This window comes from Pteropus medius, unplaced genomic scaffold (assembly GCF_902729225.1).
Source record: "Pteropus medius unplaced genomic scaffold, Ma_sr-lr_union100, whole genome shotgun sequence".
Classification (NCBI taxonomy): Eukaryota; Metazoa; Chordata; class Mammalia; order Chiroptera; family Pteropodidae; genus Pteropus; species Pteropus medius.
Genome location: NW_024340697.1, coordinates 1,967,046 through 1,975,966, shown reverse-complemented (window position 1 = coordinate 1,975,966; position 8,921 = coordinate 1,967,046). Strand labels below are relative to the sequence as shown.

General features: G+C 39.0%; 1 pseudogene; it reads left to right on the top strand.

The window, feature by feature from the left end:
- The first annotated feature begins 8,281 nt into the window (after nt 1–8,281).
- On the top strand, nt 8,282–8,400 carry LOC120611954 (uncharacterized; annotated as a pseudogene).
- Nucleotides 8,401–8,921: the final 521 nt, after the last annotated feature.

Genomic DNA, 8,921 nt, shown 5'->3' with positions numbered 1-8,921 from the left:
CCTGCAAGCCTAGGAGTGGCCATTGCTTCCAGTAGTAGTGACTACCTCTGTGTTACCTCGTCTCTCCTTGTCTTCTCGGTCCTCTAATACCTATTTAACTGAGTCTATGAAATTCTCTGTTAAAATAACTGGTGTGTTTCCTCCTTTTTCAACTGCATCTTGACAGAGCCTCTTCTCTGTAAGCTTCTAAGGTTCTGATTCCTCAAATATGCCACATATCAATAGAAGGGAACCTGGAAATACCCATTCTGACTTACCCAGCATTTACCGTCCTCTAAGGATCTATGTGCTTATATAAAAGGGTCCCCAAAGTGGGCTCCATCTATTGGGACCCACCCATCCCCTGCACACACACATTCCTTTTGCAGCTTTGTGACCCCAGCACGGATTAGCTACACATTTCCATTTCCTTCCTTTACCAAGGGTTCTGCCCAATTGTTCCCTTTGATTTTTGATAAGAAGAACCAACCTACCTGCTGTGGAACCGCAACCAATAGCCTAGACTCCAGGATAGACCTATCATTGATTCCATCCTAGCAGGATGACCTATCTGCTTTCCATTCTATTTCAGAGAAAATTGGCCCCTCCGCAGAGGCTGCATACTAGCTGACCGGAGGGCTTCTAGACGAGCCCTAAGATTCCTCATTTTAGCCCCATGGGTCACTTATTAGATACACTTACATCCTTAAAGATAAAATGGACCTTAAAAATTATCATCTATTCCAACCTTTCCTTTTAAGGAGAATCTATACATTCTATATATTTCGAATAACAATTTGGACAAATAAAACAAAAAAAAAATTGGTCGAAAAGATAATTCACAGGATACTAGTATTCCTTCTCCCTGATGCTGTAAAGTAGCCAAGGTATTCAAAGAAATTTCTATAAAATACCTTTAGATTTTATTTTGATCTTTAACATGGGTCTACACATCTTCAAGCCATAATAGGGATACAATCTCAAAAAATGCTAGATTTGGGAACATGTAAATTTTATGAAAGAGCACTGAAGCAATTTTTCTATAATAATCAGCAGCTGTCACTCCTGAAAACTGTAATTGCAGTAAAGTAGAATGTTCCAAAACCGTGATGAGGGAAGACAATGTTCTGTGATCTGGAGCATGCAGTGCCAGCAAGGAATGTGGCATATAATCTGAATATCTCGAATATAAAATGAAAATACTGCCAGGGCATATGAGGCCACTTTTTTAATTATTGAAAATAGTTTACAATATTTTGGTCCCTTGAACATCAATGGTCATATCCTGATGTGATCCCATTTAAGCCCCTTCATGTTCTAGTTTTGATATGCGATTATTGATATTGATATTTGATTATTGTTTGTAGTGGTGACATTCTCAACACTATAAAAACAACCATGCTTGTGAACATTTCAAACGCACTTTAAACAAGGAGCTCTTTTTCCCATAAATGTAAAACAGCAGCCAGAATTTAAAAACAGGGATGGTTCTCTGAAGTGTCGTCATTTCATTCAGAATGTTAGTGCCATGGTTATCTGTTAGTTTCTTATTGCTATGTGACAAACTACCCCAAATCTTAGTTTGAACCAGCAAATATTTATTATCTCACCATTTCTGTGGATTAGGAATTTAAGGGCGCCTGAGCTAGGTGGTAGCTCATGGACTCTCAGGAGATTGCAATCAAGCTCTTGACCAAGGCTGCAGTCATTTGAAAATTTGACAGCAGCTGGAGCATCAGCATGCAGGCTCATGTATGTGGTTATTGGCATCTCTTACTTCCTAGTGGGCTGTTGGCCAGAGGCTTTGGGTCCTCCACAGGCCCACTCGGAGCACAGCAGTTTGCTTCCCTTAGACCCTGCTTTCAATTCCTTTGGCTATATACTCAGAAGTGGGATTACTGGATCATGTGGTAATTCCATATCTAATTTTTTGAGGAATCGTCATACTATTTTTCATAGTGGTTGCACCATTTTATTATTCCATCAACAGTGTACAAGGGTTACAATTACTCCACATCCTCACCAATACTTATCTCCTGGTTTTGTTTTTGTTTTTATATTAACCATAATAATGCGTAAGAGGTGGCTTTGCATTTCCCTAATGATTAGTGATGCTGAGCATCTTTTCATATGCTCGTTGGCTATTTGTATGTCTTCTTTGGAGAAATGTCTATTCAAGTCCTTTGGCCATTTTTTAATTGTGTTATTTGTTTTGTGTGTTGATTGTGCGTCCTCCAATTTTGGTGAATCATTTATTTAGTTCTAAAATTTTTAGGTGTGAAATCTTTAGAGATTTTCATATAAGATTATGTCATCTATAAACAGAGACAATTTAGATTCCTTTTTTTTCTTTTTCTTACTCAATTACTTTGGCTGGGACTTCTAATACTATGTTGAATTAAAGTGGTAAGGGTGGGTATACTTATCTTGTTCATGATCTTAGAGAAAAAGTTTTCAGTCTTTTACTGTTGAGTATGATGTTACCTGTAGGATTTTCATATTTGGCCTTTATTATGTGGAGGTAGTTTCCTTCTATTCCTAGCGTGTTGACCGTTTTTATCATGAGAGTGTGCTGGATCTTGTCAAATGTTTTTCTGAATCAATTGAGATGATCGTGTGGTTTTTGTCCTTCATTCTATTAATGTGTTACATTATACTAATTAAATTTCATACGTTGAGCCACTCTTATAGTCTAGGAATAAATCCCTCTGGGTCATGGTATATAATCCTTTCAATGTACTGTTGAGTTGGGTTTGCTAGTATTTGTTGAAGATTTTTGGGTATGACCTCATCTTTACTAATTACATCTGCAATGATCCTATTTTTAAATAAGGTCACATTCTGAAGTACTGTGAGTTAGGACTTCGATATCTCATACTCCTGTCATTTCCGCCCAAAGTGCCCACATACTCTACTTATGTTGAGTTGTGCAGTTCCAGAGAATTGCTTCTCATTGTTTACAGAGTCTTTTGAATGCAAACCATTTGTACCATTCCCCTGATTTCCCACGTGCGATGATGCTCATGTGCATTTTACTTCACTTCTTCCTTGTGACCTAGAGATAATAAACCTTCAAATATCTGGCTTGAGGCTCGGTAAAAAGTTCAAATGTATTACATTCTCGGTTAAATCTAATTTGAGGCTTTTGAGAATCTTCTTCTGACCTCACTAAACTACTTTGCTTTTTTCTTCGCAGACATGGATTGTTTAAAAATGAACTTCAAATGGTTATTTAAGAAAATGTATTTTTTCTGCCAGCCAGATGATTACTGTTAAGATTTTCAGCATATTGTTGAGACTTTCGTATATAATCTCTCAAAACATTCAAGGAATATATAGGGTCTTTGGTTGCTTTGTGGTACCTGTGTTTTTAGGAACTCTTCCTGGTGCCCTGACCTCCCTCCCATAACACCCTAGAGCTCTGATCAGTTTCCTACAGTATCAAGACCATTCTCATGTGGCTCACCAATTGAGAGCCTTCTACACAAAGCTTCAACAGGTTGAGAATACAATTTCCACTGTGAGAACACTTCCAAATTTAAAATTAAAAATTGCAGCACAGCTCTGTGATTAGAAGAGTAGCATTTTAAACTACGGTGACACCAAGTCACACACGATACAGATGAATCACTTTGTGGTGTTTGCCATACTTGACAGACAGAGCAAGATGCTGCTGAAAAATTAGGCATTGGCTTCTAGCATCTGTCCATGTAAATCTATTTCTTGAAAAATGTTCACATCCAACGTTCTTTTGGGAGATTAGGAAGTAACAGAATGACTTTTACCCAATCAAATACCAGATTTTCTTAAGACTCAGGAAGAAGGTTATAATGTTTATTTAAAAGTAACTTATTTCTAGCATTTTGTCTAGTGGGGTACTGGAACCAACTCACAATCAGCCCATGAAAGCTGATTGTTAAAAACTCAGGAATTTTGTGAGCTGATTGATATCATGTGGGTAGCTTGCAATCAGCCATGGTGGAAGTATTTACACCATGGGAATCATCAGCATATGCTACGAATCAGGGCTTTTCCCAGCATACCACCGATTTCATCCCTTCTTTATAAAACTCACAAGCAATCAACTTTATGCCTGAAATGCCTACCATGTCCTTTTTAAGTTGGCGGACCCTCCATGGGGGAAAAATGTCTTTACATTTTTATAAGCTATTGGAGAAAAGAAAACAAACAGGAAACTTCAAGCAAAGGAGTATAACATTAACCATGAGGACAATAGGAGTCCAAAGAGGAGAGAGAAAGGAGTGAGCACACATAACAGAGACTTCTTGAAAATGTTGGACTTTGGGCTAGGCCTTGAAGGATAGGTAGGAAAGGAAAATGGGCAATCGAGTGGTCACATAGTTACAGAAACAAAGTAGTAGCGAGACAGAAGGAGTAAAATCTACTGTGAATAAGAAAAGCAAGTGTGGGATGAGAGAGAGCAGCGATGCCTGGATAACTCATGACTCTGTGACACTACAGTTTGTGAAGCCTTCCTTATACATCATCTCACTCTGGTCTTCATACCAAGCCTGAGAGATGAGGGCAATGGAGGCTCAGAGAATTTGTGTGACACAGTCGTAGGAGCCCGCGTTCAGGACAAAAAAAAAAAAATTCTTTTATCCGTTGTTCAGTTTTCTTCTCACTGTACCACATTGACTCTGTTCGATTACATTTCAAAGCACGTAACACAGAAAACCAACAATGAAACAATTGTAAACAAGTAATATATTTAACACATCCTGGTTTACTTTAAATGTGCAGAGATGATGTTCTGGGGACTTGACATGACAGTAAAGTCTAACTTCTAAGCATAATTGCTTTCCAGAATTCAGATACATTTTCTCTGCAAGGCATCCAGCATTCCCAAGCCCACAGCTTTATTGTATTCAATCCAGCTCTTGACAGGAAACAGAATTATAACCAGAGTATTATTTCTAAGGAAAAGAAAACAGAACAAGTAAAAAATAGTGCTATCTAAACTACGAGGGCTGGATTCTTAGGTTCCCTGACAGTTAACTTTTCTAAAAGAAATATTTTTGTCCTCTCTATACCATACACTAACCCTCAAAAGAGATAAATGAGAATTGCACTTTTGAGTTTAAAATTTTCCAGTAACCCGAATCTCACAGAGTGTTGAGCGAAAGAAGCCAGACACAAATGCAGTACTTGATGATTTCTATAAAATATGAAAAACCAGGCAAAACGAATCTGTGTTTAGAAGTCAGTGTCATGGTCACCCTTGTTAGGGTAGGGGACATAGTGACAGGCAGGGGTCACAGGAGAGTTTCCGGAGTGTAGGTAATATTCAGTTTCTCTATCTGGGTGCCATTTACACAGGTATGTTCACTTTGTAAAAATTCATCGAGCTTCCACATATAATTTGTACATTTTTCCTTATCTCTGTTACATGTTATACTTTAATAAAAAGGTACTTAAATATTTCCTGCATCCTTATCAGGATAGAGCCAGGATTACAATACTTTAGGAGACAAAGAATGTTTGATGTTGGAAAAATGCTCCATGATAAGAGGGTGAAGTATGAGAAGTCTGGCTCCAGCAGATGCTGGGGGAGCGGTCTCAGGTGGTTTGATGGGAAGAGGGCCATGTAAACAGGAGCACTGGTACATTCCAGCCTTCTTGATGGGTGCCAGAGTGTAGCTGAAGGATACTCGAGAGGATTAGAGAAACAGTAAGAGGCCTGAGATGGCATATAATATTATAATAGGTAACATCAGGATCTGGCCCACTCTGGGGCCATTTTTTCCAGAATTCAGCTGATTGGTTGCCCCGTGAGAACTTAATTTAGAAGGAAATTATTTCAGATAAAGATGGTAAAGACCGTGCTCATATAAACAAAGCAAAATGTTCAACTTTTAGACACTCAGTGAATAGGATACTATTTAAAAAGCAGAGCAGAGGGCCCCTTGCATTTCGCTCACTGATTACTCTTCATAACTTTAGTAGATATTCAGGATCTTGGGATTTTTGAGCTGAAAGAGGTTTATAATTGAAAAGATGCTATCTTATCTCCCTTACAGGTTTTCTAAGCCTATACTTCCATCAAGTTAGATCATCAGAAATTTGCATAGCATGTTAGGTTAGTCTCTTACCTCCTTGGAGTAGGTGTCTGGCTTTTTTCTATGCTATGGGGTGCTCTGGTGGTCTGGTAAAGCCCACAGGACCCTTCTCAGAGTAAGTATTTAAATTCATAAAGAAAATGCATGAGTCTACAAAGAAAACCACTTATATTAAAATTCAGTTATATGCTTCTTAATTAAAGTGTTACAAATAAGAGCTGCCTGAGGTCTAATAGTAATTGTACTTTCGGAGTAGCAATGAGAAGGAATGAAATTTTGAGCTATCTGCAACAACTCTACCGTGATAAGAAAATATCTGTGGTTTCTATTGGCAGCAAAATTATAGAGATCGCTAAAACTCTGTGCAGGCTCCATGCACAGTGAAAGAAAATGCTAACCAATTGTCAGTTAGAGGTTGATGAACATAAGGGTGTAATTCTCTTCCATCTGGGCCCATGGAGCCCATGAATTTCCATTTTATAGAGTCTGTTCTTGCCCTATATTCGGGCTTAATAGCTATTTGACCGTAACAGTCTTGATTTTTTTTTGTAAAAACGGTTTAAATTATTGGTCTCCAGCACGCTGGAATAGCCTTTGAAAAATATTCAGATAGCGACTAACATTTGGTATGCTGGAGTAACGCACATCTGCGTCTTGTCACTGAGGGCTCATCTCCAAACAATGGTGGCAGAATTTGCTCTCATGTTCTAATCTAACCCCACTCCCCTCCCGCCCCCCCACCCATTTAAATAAGATTTATTTTCTTGTATTGATTTCAGTTTTAAAATTCTAGGCTTAGGGAGAAAAATTAGAAAAGTAAAATATTCATTATTTTTAAAGATGTCGAAGTAACAGAAAAAGTCTTATCATTCTGATTACTTTCATTGTCCTGCCTGCATGATATATAACAAACTTGTTTGCTGGGCTGGGAAGGGGCCTCACGTGGCAGCCAAACAGGAGAAATAGGTGAATTGCATGATGATTTTCTTTGCTCTTATTTAGCAAATGCTGTGGGTATGATTTCTTCACTGTTCAGCTTGAGAGTGACTGCGCCAATGGACATCTCCGATTTAGATGCAAGGCCATCCTTAATTCTTCTCTCCACTTGAAGCAGAAGCTGTATGCATCATTTATAATGTTTTGGGGGCGGGGAGTAATCATCAAAGTCAGGTCCTAAAATCTTTCGGATCTGAATGTCCACCCTTGCCGGCCAGCAAAGGCACAGCCACTTTAAAACGGTCCTCCTTTGGGGCCAACGATTAAGAAACTCGTTAGTCTCCTGAAAAAGGTCATGACTCCAGGGTAACCATTTTAACAGTTTTGTCAAAGAACAGACCAGAAGTGTTTTCACTGCCACTTCCTGGACCTGTTATATTTAAGGCTTACTGAGTTAATGTCCTCTATTTTAGCCTACACTCCATGAATCCCACAAATCTCTGGGATCTCATGAGATTCCTACCTATATAATTGTCACATTTTCAACCAAGACAATTTCATACAGATACAAACTCACTGTCCTGTCCTTTGTTTATGAGCGCTTTTAAAGGAGTTTCTCCCCTTGATCTGAGAGAGAAGCATGGTATAAAAGCACGCAGGGAATTTGATTAACCAAATGGTTTCCCCATATTCTCAGATCTCATCTTGCTCAAAATTCCTCACTAGCTCTCCACCGCCTATGAAGTCAACCTTAACCTTATTGGCCTGGCCTAAACAACATCTGTGATCTAGCTTCTGACTCATCTCCCCCACCCCCTTCCCATTGCCTGTCACACCCCAACAATACTAATTAAGGCAACACCTCCCCACCCCTGTAGATGCCATATGTTCTCTCCTGTCTTTAGTCCTTCACACATACCATTTCTCAAAGTGACTTCCCCTATTTCTGTGCCTGGGAAAGTCCTATTCATCCTTCGAATCTTAGCTCAAAGCCTTCGCACCCTATTGCCCCCTGGTCAAAATAATCCCCCCTTCTCCTGTGCTCCAGCCACTTCTTGCATGTCCATTTGCAAAAGGTCTCAACCTGGGCTACACATCCTGGGCTCATTACATCAGAATCTCTAGTGGTGAGACCCAGGCATCAGCAGTTTTTAAGGCTCAACGAATGATTCTACTGCTTGAGGATCACCATTTTTCCTCTCCAAACTGAAGACTCCAGACAAGCAATGACCATGCTTTTACTCTCTTATAGACTTAGTGCCGTATCCAAAATAAAGAAATATTTAGTCTACAGCCATGCCACCCATAAAAAGCCTGATCTCGCTTGATCTTGGAAGCTAAGCAGGGTTGGACTTGGTTAGTACTTGGATGGGAGACCACCTAGGAAGACTGGGCACTGTAGGCGTTAAAAAAAAGAAGAAATATGTAGAGCTCGGGCAATAACTTTCTTCAAAATGTTTTCCAGTCACTAATGAATTCTTTAGAAAGTATCTCCAGGAAGTAGCAAAAACTGCTCAATCCAAATCAACCTATTTTAATATTTTTAACATATTAAAATAAGTTTATTTTTTATGTTTTGACTATATCTGTCTTTTGCAAACTACCTGCTATCGCTTTTTAGAGAACAGGGTTGGCTATCCCTCCAAAATTGCTACTGTTTAATGTGGTTTAACATATCTTATTCATTTAGCACCATCAGAAAAAAATGTTTTAAAAAGAAATACAATTGGCAAGTTAGTTTCTTTCAAAAACATTCCTCTGCAATGGGGATAACATGGGTAAGTGCCTAGCAGCGGACCTGGTCCAGGCTCTATGCTCAGTAATGGTGGCTCTTATCATTGCACGTTGCCTCTTTCAGGAAAGGCTGCCTTGTGAACTCACCTCACACAAAGGCATCTCTCTGGAGATGACACTACAGGAGGAAAT